Source organism: Oncorhynchus nerka, linkage group LG14, assembly GCF_034236695.1.
Source record: "Oncorhynchus nerka isolate Pitt River linkage group LG14, Oner_Uvic_2.0, whole genome shotgun sequence".
NCBI lineage: Eukaryota > Metazoa > Chordata > Actinopteri > Salmoniformes > Salmonidae > Oncorhynchus > Oncorhynchus nerka.
Window position 1 is genome coordinate 47317600 of NC_088409.1, and position 13394 is coordinate 47330993.

A 13394-nucleotide genomic window follows, 5' to 3' on the forward strand; every position below is an offset into this window, starting at 1 on the left:
ACTACAGTACAGTACAGTCTGCACCAGACTCTTTAGCCATATTGCTACTGAGCTAGAAATGAGTAAAATGTCTTGAAACCCTCCATTGAAGTTATCAGCTCGATATATTTTCATGTTTGCCAGGTGTCATGTAGTCCTTATATACAGTGCATTCAGAAAGTTTTCAGACCTCTTGACTTTTTCCACATTTTGTAACGTTACAGCCTTATTCTAAAATTTATTAAATGTTTTTTTCCTCATCAATCGGCACACAATATCCCATAAGGAAAAAGCAAAAACAGGTTTTTATAAATGTTTGCTAATTCTTTTCTTTTTTTAAACAACTGAAATATCACATTTACATAAGTATTCAGACCCTTTACTCAGTAATTTGTTGAATCACCTTTGGTAGCGATTGCAGCTTCGAGTCTTCTTGGGTATGACGCTACAAGCTTGGCTCACCTGTATTTTGGGAGTTTCTTCCATTCTTCTCTGCAGATCCTCTCAAGCTCTGTCAGGTTAGATGGGGAGCGTTGCTACACAGCTATTTTCAGGTCTCTCCAGAGATGTTTGATCAGGTTCAAGTCCAGGCTCTGACTGGGCCACTCAAGGACATTCAGAGACAACATTCAGAGACGAAGCAACACCTGCGTTGTCTTGGCTGTGTGCTTAGGGTCGTTGTCCTGTTGAAAGGTGAGCCTTTGCCCCAGCCTGAGGTCCTGAGCGCTCTGCAGTAGGTTTTCATAAAGGATCTCTCTGTACTTCGCTCCGTTCATCTTTCCCTCAATCCTGACTAGTCTCCCAGTCCTTGCCACTGAAAAACATCCCCACAGCATGATGCTGCCACCACCATGCCTCCAGATGTGACGCTTGGCATTCAGGCCAAAGAGTTCAACCTTGGTTTCATCAGACCAGAGAATCTTGTTTCTCATGGTCTGACAGTCTTTACGTGCCCTTTGGCAAACTGGGCTGTCATGTGTCTTTTACTTGAGGAGTGGCTTCTGTCTACTCTTGCTCAGTTTAGCCGGGCGGCCAGCTCTGGGAAGTCGTGGTGGCTCCAAACTTATTCCATTTAAGAATGATGGAGGCCACTGTGTTCTTGGGGACCTTTCAATGTTGGGAACCCTTCCCCAGATCTGTGCCTCGACAAAATCCTGTCTTGTTGCTCTACGATGGTTCCTTCGACCTCATGTCTTTGTTTTTGCTCTGACATGCAATGTCAACTGTGGGACCTTATATAGACCGGTGTGTGCCTTTCCAAATCATTGAATTTACCACAGGTGGACTCCAATCAAGTTGTAGAAACATCTCAAGGATGATCAATGGAAACAAGGTGCACCTGAGCTCAATTTCGAGTCTCATAGCAGAGGGTCTGAATACTTATGTAAATAAGGTATTTCTGTTATTTATTTTTAATACGTTTGCAAACATTTCTAATAACCTGTTTTGCTTTGTCATTATGGGGTACTGTCTGTAGATTGATGAGGAAAACATTGTATTTAATCAATTTTAGAACAAAGCTTTAACGTAACAAAATGTGGAAAAAGTCAAGGGGTCTGAATACTTTCCGAATGCAAATAAAATGTTATTCAATATTCTGAAATACATGTATTCATTCATGTTAAATACAGTATTTGTATTTCTTGTCAATGAGTCAATGAAGGTTGCTGATGGGAGGACAGATCATAATAATGTCTGAAACGGAGTCAATGAAATGGTTTCAAACATATATATATATACCATATATATATATATATTACCTTAATTTAACTAGGCAAGTCAGTTAAGAACAAATTCTTATTTACAATGACGGCCTACCCTGGCCAAACCCGGATGACGCTGGGCCAATTGTGCGCCGCCCTATGGGACTCCCGATCACTTCCGAATGTGATACAGCCTGGATATTAAAGACGTGGTTTCCATGTAGTTGATACCATTCCATTCACTCCATTCCAGCCATTACTATGAGCCGTCCTCCCCTCAGGAGCCTCCACTGATCTGAGTGCATGGTGGAATCTCTGACTCACAGTGTGGCCTGGCTGAGTGTCACCAGTCTCTTGAAGTGGTCACTTGACATTCAAACAGCTGACAGAATGCAGCTCAGAGCTTACAGAATGCAGCTCAGAGCTCACAGAATGCAGCTCAAAGCTCACAGAATGCAGCTCAGAGCTCACAGAATGCAGCTCAGAGCTCACAGAATGCAGCTCAGAGCTCATAGAATGCAGCTCAGAGCTCACAGAATGCAGCTCAGAGCTCATAGAATGCAGCTCAGAGCTCATAGAATGCAGCTCAGAGCTCATAGAATGCAGCTCAGAGCTCATAGAATGCAGCTCAGAGCTCATAGAATGCAATACCACCATGAAGAGGAAAAAATATATCTTCTGTGAGGAAGACGTTGTAAAGTTTGTGTCATTTATACAGTAAAGGCTTCAGTTATCAAGCTAGCTACACCATGTATATAAAGTATCTAAATATGCACAATATTGACTGAAAAAAACTGGTGCGTCAAAAACAATCTGGATAAATGGGCAAACTGGTCAGCTTTTCATTTAATAAGGGAACATATTGGGGGCTCTTCTCTTTCATAAAGTCGCACTTCACCTGGAAACACACAGCACAATCTAGAGCAGATAGGACAGACATTCCCATACCATCAGACGGACTAAAATGACTAATTCATTGATTGGTGTCTATAGTGGTTCAATGTGTATAATTACACATGGAGCAGAGCTGGGCTACCAGTTGTAGAAATAGGAATATGATGAAACCGCTCCACCTGATCTATCACTAATCTAAGGTCAGTTCTTCATTTTCACCCTGATGGTTGAGGTTAGGATTATTTAAAACAATATTTGTTATTGTCAGATACACCAGATGAGTGCAGTGAAATGTGTTGTTTTACAGGGTCAGCCATAGTAGTACAATGACCCTGCAGTAAATTAGGGTTAAGTGCCTTGCTCAAGGGCAAATCGACAGATTATTTACCTTGTTGGCTCGGGTATTCGAACCAGTAACCTTTCGCTTATTGGCCCAACTCTCTAACAGCTAGTAACAGAAAAGGCTGAGTAAGCTGATCCTAGATCTGTGAACAACTTCTAGCCAGAGTGTAAATGTAACTGAGCTACTGAGTGAGGACAGGATCCCCGTGTGACATTTTAAAGCTTCCCCTGGGTTGTGGAGATGCCAGCTGATTTAACAATTACTGTTAATATTTAATGATAGGGGTTCTGGTTACTGTACCTACTGCTGACATTCACTCAGTTAGTCCCTCAGGGAATTTGTGACTATGTGACCAAATTAAACACATAATAAAAAATGCAGGGGATTGCAAATTTGACCAATCACTGCAGAGTTTACGCAGAAAATCCAACCAGTAAACTTGTCTATGTCAACCCACGTGTCTATGGCAACCCACGTGTAACGCCCCTCGTCTACCACCAACCTACTATTTAGCAAGCCTTTTGTTTATTACGTTTCTTGTCTGGGTAGGCGTAGGTACTGCTCGATTTCTATTTTAGTGGCCTGGCAGTAAATGCCACAAAACAAAACAACAGTGAAAAGCACATGGTGGAAAACACATTGTGAAGGGTAGAACTTATTCGATGAACAGGCATTACAGCACCATTGACATCAGAAACAAATGGGAGTGTCACTATTCTTCATTCTTAGATTTGTCTGTGGTATTTTAGTTAGGGACGACATTTGTCGCCTCTACTTGATTACTATCGGCAAACTCTGCCTTCGCTGCTTACGTAGTTTCCCATCCCCCCCGAGTGTCACGACTTCCGCCGAAGTTGGTCTCTCTCCTTGTTCGGGCGGTGTTGGGCGGTCGACATCACCGACCTTCTAGCCATCGCTGATCCATTTTTCATTTTCTATTGGTTTTGTCTTGTCTTACATCACACCTGGTTTCAATCCCATCAAGTATATGTTGTGTATTTAACCCTCTGTTTCCCCTCATGTTTTGCCAGAGATTGTTTTATCGTATGTATGTGCAAGTCATGTGTCGGTGTGCGGCGGGTTTTGTACCCACTATTATTATTTTTTGTACATTTTGGTTTTTGGAGATTTATGAGCACCTATTAAACGACTCCGTTTATACCAAGTTCGTTTTCGTGCGCCTGACTTCCCTGCCACCGACACGCACCCAATACACCGAGAGGGAACATTGGTTCCGCCATCAAGGCAGAGCTGCCCTTGGAACAAGATTGAATAAGGAAAACTCTCCTGAGTGAAATTGCACCTCAGACAGTTTGATTCAAGCAGGGACACATAATCAGGCGTATACCTCAGCACACCTAGAGCTACATAGTGCATTTTCTGTCACTTCCCTACTGTGCCTGGCCTTTTTTCATATTCCTCTACCCTGAGTTCTCTCAGCTCTCATCAATTCCATGTCCTTCCCTTCCTCTCCACCTCTTTCTTCTCTCTCTTCCAGTTTCCTTTCTCCACCTTCCGCCCTGTTTTTGGGTGGCAAGAAAGAATGTGTGTATTTCTACACCAACAGCCCAGCAACATGCAGGGTCTCACCCTCCAATCATGTCTTGCCAAGTCCCAGCTCTCCTCCAATCAAAATGTGCCCGAATCCCATCTCTTATCCAATCCCAAACTGAGGCCTGCACTGCAGATGCAGAGTGTGGACATGGTGACAATATTCTGTTCATCACCTTGTTAGGCAGGTAAAGAATGTTCTGTCTGGTCAGACATCTTTCCTCCTACTACAGTATGGTTAGAGAGGGAGATAAAGGGTGATGGGATCTTACACGTGATCGTACGTTGGCCCGAGGCGGCGCTAGCAACGGGTAGGAATGGCAACACCTATCGGAGATGATGACATCTGGGTTCATTTGTCAAATGTTCATGATCTTAGTTGTCATTCCTTATTGAACAGAGCTCTATTCTAATCATATATCGCATGTGTTATTAATATCAGTCAGCCATGATGATGGGGAGGGCAGGCAGGTAATGTGGTTTTGTTTGTCAAATGGTGATGATGCCATTATTATACAGACGTTTAGGCAGGGATTCAATCTGAGCGCTCTAGTCCTCAATGCAGCTTTTTAAAGGCAATGTTACCGCGTTCGCAGAGATGGCATTCAAGGTAAACGCTGCAGATGAAGGCTCAATTGGAAATGACCTTTAAATGTCCCGGCCTTAGTATTTAAACACACTAAAGGGTATTTAAATAGCTCACTCAATCAAACAACAAACCCAGAACTGAATTCTATTTCAAAACCAAGCCTGGGGTAACAAGGTCTAAGCACGTCACCATTCAATAGGAAGTACAGTATATAAAGAAAAATGTATGGGGCCCACCATAGAAACCTAATAAATCACTAGAGTGGAATTTGGCAGCTTAGCAACATGAAAAAAATCTGTCATATCAATCAAGAAAATGTTTCATTCTAGTAACTGATCAAATATGGTCAAACCTAGGATCCACCCACATCCAACCTAGCCTGGGGGCCAGTCATTCGGATTCTGCTTGAGCTGTTTAGTACTTCTTTCCTATACAAAGGAGAATATCCTTTACAATAATGTTTCCCAGTATTTGTCCCCAGGTCCAAAGGGGTGCGCACCTTTTGTTTGATAGAGTCATAAAGGTTTTTAGTTGAGTCAGGTGTGTTACTGCTAAGGCAAAAAGGACAATAGTAGTTGATTTAAGTAGAAACAGATCTGGCAACACAAGCTCTCCCCCAACAGGGAGAAGTCATTACCGAATCCACATCTGGCCAAACCAACCCAACCACCCCTTGTTTGGCTGTTTGTTCCTAGGACTGAGGATTTGACTAAAGTAGAAACAGCCTCTGGCAACCAAAGCATTTTTTTTTTTTTACTATTCCAATAAGTGCTGAGATGTTTTCCTTGCAGCCCCGAGTGATAAACCACCTCTCAGTATAGCCTCTCAGGGCAAATTAACAGTGATTTATAGGCATGATTTGTTAGTGTGTTGTAGCATTGGTTAATTAATCACATTTTCTATGGGTTCCAGCTACCCGGTCTAAAGAGGAGAGGTGTGTGTGTGTGTGTGTGTGTGTGTGTGTGTGTGTGTGTGTGTGTGTGTGTGTGTGTGTGTGTGTGTGTGTGTGTGTGTGTGTGTGTGTGTGTGTGTGTGTGTGTGATCAGTTTGCAGCGTCTACAAAGAAGGCCATTCAAATGCATTACTTTGTAAACCTCTAAGCAGCAGACAGAAAATGAAAGGGTTTAGAAAACAATACACTCATTTGAACTATAAAGTGTGGCCTTACATGTCCTTCATCTGATGAAGGTTCAAACACAATGTGTCATTTTTTAATGTCCATTTTCATAATGTTTTATACTTTAACTCCTGCTAAACCAATAATCTGAGCAGAACATTTAAGAATGTCACCCGCTGTAAATTCACCATTCTATGCCAAAGCAGTTTGATTGGACCTTAGTCTGGACTCTCTGCTCTGATTGGAGGATGAAAAAGAGCCGCTTCCTGGATGCATCAGTGTTTGGTTACGTCATAAAGCAGAACCAGGGAGAACCGGCTGTGTGAGTGTGTCTGCATGCATCCAGATGTTCACTCAAATCAGGCCAGGACTGTGTGTGAGATACAATCCTCCCCAAGACCTCTAATCCATTGACCATGCTTGTAGATCACAGTGTGAAATGCATCATCCAATGTGTGTATATATGATCGTCACATATGGTCCCTGCTACTGTTCGCATGTATCAGTAAAAGTTATCAACAAATGTATATGTGTAGTCATTAGTAATTAGGACTGTGCTGTTTAATTTTCAACCTGATTTAATTGAACATTTGAGCTTTGGGCTGAACTTTACATTTACCAGAGAGAGTAGAAAACCCACTGTAGTTTGATTCTACTTTGACCACCAATGTGACATATTTTTTATCCGAATTTACCTTGGGTTTATGTTGGATATATTAGTGTGGCTACTAGCTTAGTTTAGCACTTAGCATCACCTCAGTACACTCACAGCATGTCCTCCATCTATCACCTTGTTGCAGTTGTTTTAGAGAGACAAATTCCCTCTGACACATTCATACACACAATACACTGAGTGTACAAAACATTAGGAACACCTTCCTAATATTGAGTTGCACCCCATTTTGCCCTCAGAGCAGCCTCAATTCCTCGGGGCAGGGACTCTACAAGGTGTCGAAAGCGTTCCACAGGGATGCTGGCCCATGTTGACTCCAATGCTTCCCGAAGTTGTGTCAAGTTGGCTGGATGTCCTTTGGGTGGTGGACCATTCTTGATACACACAGGAAACTGTTGAGCGTGAAAAACCCAGCAGCGTTGCCGTTCTTGACACACTCAAACCGGTGCGACTGGCATCTACTATCGTACCCCGTTCAAAGGCACTCGGATGTCTCGAGGCTTAAAAATCCTTCTTTAACCTGTTTCCTCCTTTTCATCTACATTGATTTGAAATGGATTTAACAGGTGACATCAATAAGGGATCATAGCGTTCAGCTAGATTCACCTGATCAGTCTATGTCATGGAAAGAGCAGGTGTTCTTAATGTTTTGTACATACTGTATTGTTTCAGTTTTTCACTTTCAGTTTATTTGTAGTAAATGTGCAGACATCTGAATTACATTACTTAAGAATTACATGTCGGCTTTTACGCAAGAGAAAAATAGTACAGAAAATACCAGAATAAATACATTTAAAAAAGGCAAACATCTAAGCTTGATTTGTAGGCCATTATCAACGGTTTAATGGTGCTAGGGTTTGTATTAGTCACGTTCTACAAAAACATCTATTTTGTTTCCCCATTACAAGAACATTTAAGACAGGAATTGGAAAACCTTTTTTTAAACAGCAAAAATATATATCCAATTTAAAAACTATTTCAATTGATCAAGTTCAGTGTTAACATCCAAATTGTTGATACAGTATCTGCTGTGATGTTGCTGCTGTGGTACAGTCGGATTGCAGTCTGTAGGAAGAACTGTTGGAGTAGGTTTGACCTAGCAGGTGGAGCTGTTTCGTGCTACAGTGTCCATTTATCTCAGTGGATCCATCATGTCACACACAAACACACACTCATATTGCACATTAGTAATACATGAATACATGTGTAGAGAGGGACAGAGGAATTTGAAAAGACCTTGACTTTACCCAGGTGCAAGCCTTAACTCAAGGGTAAGGCTGATACTGTGTGTGTGTGTGTGTGTGTGTGTGTGTGTGTGTGTGTGTGTGTGTGTGTGTGTGTGTGTGTGTGTGTGTGTGTGTGTGTGTGTGTGTGTGTGTGCATGGGCGCGTGCGTATGTGTTTGTGATATCCTGTCTTTTGGCATGTGTAACCTTGAGTGAGTATCCTTCCTCTAAGCATTAAGGGATGGGGAATAAGCCAATCAGCCGTCGGTCACTCTGGAAACTGCCAACCCTCTTTCATCCCTCTCCTTATCACATTACATCTTCATTCACACACACAGTCAGTATGAAAGAAAGAAAGTGTGTGTGTGTGTGTGTCTGTGTGTGTGAGAGCCACAAATAGCTGAGCAGATAAAAGACGAGTGCAATTGACGTGCTTCTTCTAAAAATAGACTCCATGAGTTTACTCACATGAAGAGAGTGAGGGTAGAGGGTGAGAAGACAGAGGAAGGGAACAGGAGGGAGTGGAGGAGAGGGGAGGGGGCATCAAAAGTGCCGCAAAGTTGACACAGGTTTTTTTTCAGTCCAGCACAAATAGTGCTGTTTGTTTCTCATCAACACTTCTCCCCCACTCCAGGTGTTTCTATGCATATTCATACTGAAGCAAGGTATGGTACATACAGTGCCTTGCGAAAGTATTCGGCCCCCTTGAACAACCTTCTCGCTAGCCATAATTGGCTGAGATAACGAGTGGGCTGGACATGCCGAGAGATGAGTTCAGATTGGTCTGCCATATAGCACGCTTACAGTGCCTTGCGAAAGTATTCGGCCGCCTTGAACTTTGCGACCTTTTGCCACATTTCAGGCTTCAAACATAAAGATATAAAACTGTATTTTTTTGTGAAGAATCAACAACAAGTGGGACACAATCATGAAGTGGAACGACATTTATTGGATATTTCAAACTTTTTTAACAAATTGAAAATTGAAAAATTGGGCGTGCAAAATTATTCAGCCCCCTTAAGTTAATACTTTGTAGCGCCACCTTTTGCTGCGATTACAGCTGTAAGTCGCTTGGGGTATGTCTCTATCAGTTTTGCACATCGAGAGACTGAAATTTTTTCCCATTCCTCCTTGCAAAACAGCTCGAGCTCAGTGAGGTTGGATGGAGAGCATTTGTGAACAGCAGTTTTCAGTTCTTTCCACAGATTCTCGATTGGATTCAGGTCTGGACTTTGACTTGGCCATTCTAACACCTGGATATGTTTATTTTTGAACCATTCCATTGTAGATTTTGCTTTATGTTTTGGATCATTGTCTTGTTGGAAGACACATCTCTGTCCCAGTCTCAGGTCTTTTGCAGACTCCATCAGGTTTTCTTCCAGAATGGTCCTGTATTTGGCTCCATCCATCTTCCCATCAATTTTAACCATCTTCCCTGTCCCTGCTGAAGAAAAGCAGGCCCAAACCATGATGCTGCCACCACCATGTTTGACAGTGGGGATGGTGTGTTCAGGGTGATGAGCTGTGTTGCTTTTACGCCAAACATAACGTTTTGCATTGTTGCCAAAAAGTTCAATTTTGGTTTCATCTGACCAGAGCACCTTCTTCCACATGTTTGGTGTGTCTCCCAGGTGGCTTGTGGCAAACTTTAAACGACACTTTTTATGGATATCTTTAAGAAATGGCTTTCTTCTTGCCACTCTTCCATAAAGGCCAGATTTTTGCAATATACGACTGATTGTTGTCCTATGGACAGAGTGTCCCACCTCAGCTGTAGATCTCTGCAGTTCATCCAGAGTGATCATGGGCCTCTTGGCTGCATCTCTGATCAGTCTTCTCCTTGTATGAGCTGAAAGTTTAGAGGGACGGCCAGGTCTTGGTAGATTTGCAGTGGTCTGATACTCCTTCCATTTCAATATTATCGCTTGCACAGTGCTCCTTGGGATGTTTAAAGCTTGGGAAATCTTTTTGTATCCAAATCCGGCTTTAAACTTCTTCACAACAGTATCTCGGACCTGCCTGGTGTGTTCCCTGTTCTTCATGATGCTCTCTGCGCTTTTAACGGACCTCTGAGACTATCACAGTGCAGGTGCATTTATACGGAGACTTGATTACACACAGGTGGATTGTATTTATCATCATTAGTCATTTAGGTCAACATTGGATCATTCAGAGATCCTCACTGAACTTCTGGAGAGAGTTTGCTGCACTGAAAATAAAGGTGTGTGTGCTTGCTTGTGTGTGTGTGTGTGTGCTTGCGTGTGTGTGTGTGCGCGTGTTTGAATATGTGATTGTGTGCACATGTGTGTGTATGTGCATGTGCGTGGGTTTGTGTGCTTGTGTGTGTATGTGTGCTTGCGTGTGTGTGTGTGCGTGTGTTTGTGTGTGTGTGATTGTGTGCACGTGTGTGTGTGTGTGTGTGTGTGTGTGTGTGTGTGTGTGTGTGTGTGTGCGCGCACACCATCCTCTTTCTGTCACAGCTGCCTTGGAAAAGAGCACATACACACACCCTCATGGGACTTAGCAGACAGTCAGACACCCAACGGTGCATAGGCAGTTACATATTGCAGAGGAGGGTGTCTGACAGTCGAGTCTGGCCGTGGATTGGTGCAGTAGAATGAGGTGCAGCAGCAGACTGACTGTGAAACTCTTGAGTACGCTAGCCCGATGGGGTGACCAGGTGCAGTGATAATGATGATATAGCAGAGGGGAAAGGAAAGGGAAGAGAGACGTTAGCGTTGCGCTAGGCTTGCACTCTGTCACACTGACTCATTGGGCACAGCAGCAACAGCAGAAATACAGGCTCTGACTCTCCCATATGAGCCCCTCTCACAGCAGGAGCACGTGCTCCATTCTGTTCAGTGTGACAGAGTGAGTAAGGGAGATGCACAGCCGTAGCGTAGTTGCATCTCCTGGGGCTACGGCACCGATGCTACCTACCGATGCTACTGCTGACACACGTGGGTTTTTGTGCCCTAGGAACACAGTCTGGTGTAAACGAGACCGAATTAGAGAGAACCTGGGATTAAAATTCCTTAATTCAGAGTTTGTATGTAATACTGTAGGACCTAGTTAATCATAGAGAGAGAAATAAGAGACATAGGGAGCACAGTAGGTTGGAGGCACCTTAATTGGGGAGGACGGGCTCGTGTTTAAGGCTGGAGCGGAAGAAGTGGAATGGTATCAAACCCATTGTGTTTAATGTCATTCCATTAGCGCCGTTCCAGCCATTTTTATGTGCCGTCCTCCCCTCAACAGCCTCGTGATACAGGGAGATACAATGGAGCTGGAGTTGCTGGAATCTGTTTAAAGGTCATGAACAGTCAAAATTGTTTTTTATTACATTTCATGATATTTGGGTTAAACCAGATCAGACTGATGACCAAAGTATGATAAATGACAATTGCTTCTAAACTGATATAGTTTGATCATAAAGTTGCTGGTCCCCTCCCCCATGTCAAACACTTGGATTGGGGAGGTGGGATTATTAAAGGTATAGGGTTACATCACCCTAACTCTCATTTTAATACACCAATGGTAACATGAGATTCTCTTACCTAATTTGAAAAAGTACCGCCAACATCGGCAAAGGTGTGTTTGCGGAGGGGCATGGTTTATATACAGTGCCTTGCGAAAGTATTCGGCCCCCTTGAACTTTGCGACCTTTTGCCACATTTCAGGCTTCAAACATAAAGATATAAAACTGTATTTTTTTGTGAAGAATCAACAACAAGTGGGACACAATCATGAAGTGGAACAACATTTATTGGATATTTCAAACTTTTTTAACAAATCAAAAACTGAAGAATTGGGCGTGCAAAATTATTCAGCCCCTTTACTTTCAGTGCAGCAAACTCTCTCCAGAAGTTCAGTGAGGATCTCTGAACGATCCAATGTTGACCTAAATGACTAATGATGATAAATACAATCCACCTGTGTGTAATCAAGTCTCCGTATAAATGCACCTGCACTGTGATAGAGGTCCGTTAAAAGCGCAGAGAGTATCATGAAGAACAAGGAACACACCAGGCAGGTCCGAGATACTGTTGTGAAGAAGTTTAAAGCCGGATTTGGATACAAAAAGATTTCCCAAGCTTTAAACATCCCAAGGAGCACTGTGCAAGCGATAATATTGAAATGGAAGGAGTATCAGACCACTGCAAATCTACCAAGACCTGGCCGTCCCTCTAAACTTTCAGCTCATACAAGGAGAAGACTGATCAGAGATGCAGCCAAGAGGCCCATGATCACTCTGGATGAACTGCAGAGATCTACAGCTGAGGTGGGAGACTCTGTCCATAGGACAACAATCAGTCGTATATTGCACAAATCTGGCCTTTATGGAAGAGTGGCAAGAAGAAAGCCATTTCTTAAAGATATCCATAAAAAGTGTTGTTTAAAGTTTGCCACAAGCCACCTGGGAGACACACCAAACATGTGGAAGAAGGTGCTCTGGTCAGATGAAACCAAAATTGAACTTTCTGGCAACAATGCAAAACGTTATGTTTGGCGTAAAAGCAACACAGCTCATCACCCTGAACACACCATCCCCACTGTCAAACATGGTGGTGGAAGCATCATGGTTTGGGCCTGCTTTTCTTCAGCAGGGACAGGGAAGATGGTTAAAATTGATGGGAAGATGGATGGAGCCAAATACAGGACCATTCTGGAAGAAAACCTGATGGAGTCTGCAAAAGACCTGAGACTGGGACAGAGATTTTTCTTCCAACAAGACAATGATCCAAAACATAAAGCAAAATCTACAATGCAATGGTTCAAAAATAAACATATCCAGGTGTTAGAATGGCCAAGTCAAAGTCCAGACCTGAATCCAATCGAGAATCTGTGGAAAGAACTGAAAACTGCTGTTCACAAATGCTCTCCATCCAACCTCACTGAGCTCGAGCTGTTTTGCAAGGAGGAATGGGAAAAAATGTCAGTCTCTCGATGTGCAAAACTGATAGAGACATACCCCAAGCGACTTACAGCTGTAATCGCAGCAAAAGGTGGCGCTACAAAGTATTAACTTAAGGGGGCTGAATAATTTTGCACGCCCAATTTTTCAATTTTTGATTTGTTAAAAAAGTTTGAAATATCCAATAAATGTCGTTCCACTTCATGATTGTGTCAGACTTGTTGTTGATTCTTCACAAAAAAAATACAGTTTTATATCTTTATGTTTGAAGCCTGAAATGTGGCAAAAGGTTGCAAAGTTCAAGGGGGCCGAATACTTTCGCAAGGCACTGTAGCTAGATAGCTACCCTACTGGTGCCAAATATGACTGTAAGGTGTCAGCAAATATAATTACAAGTTTACACTA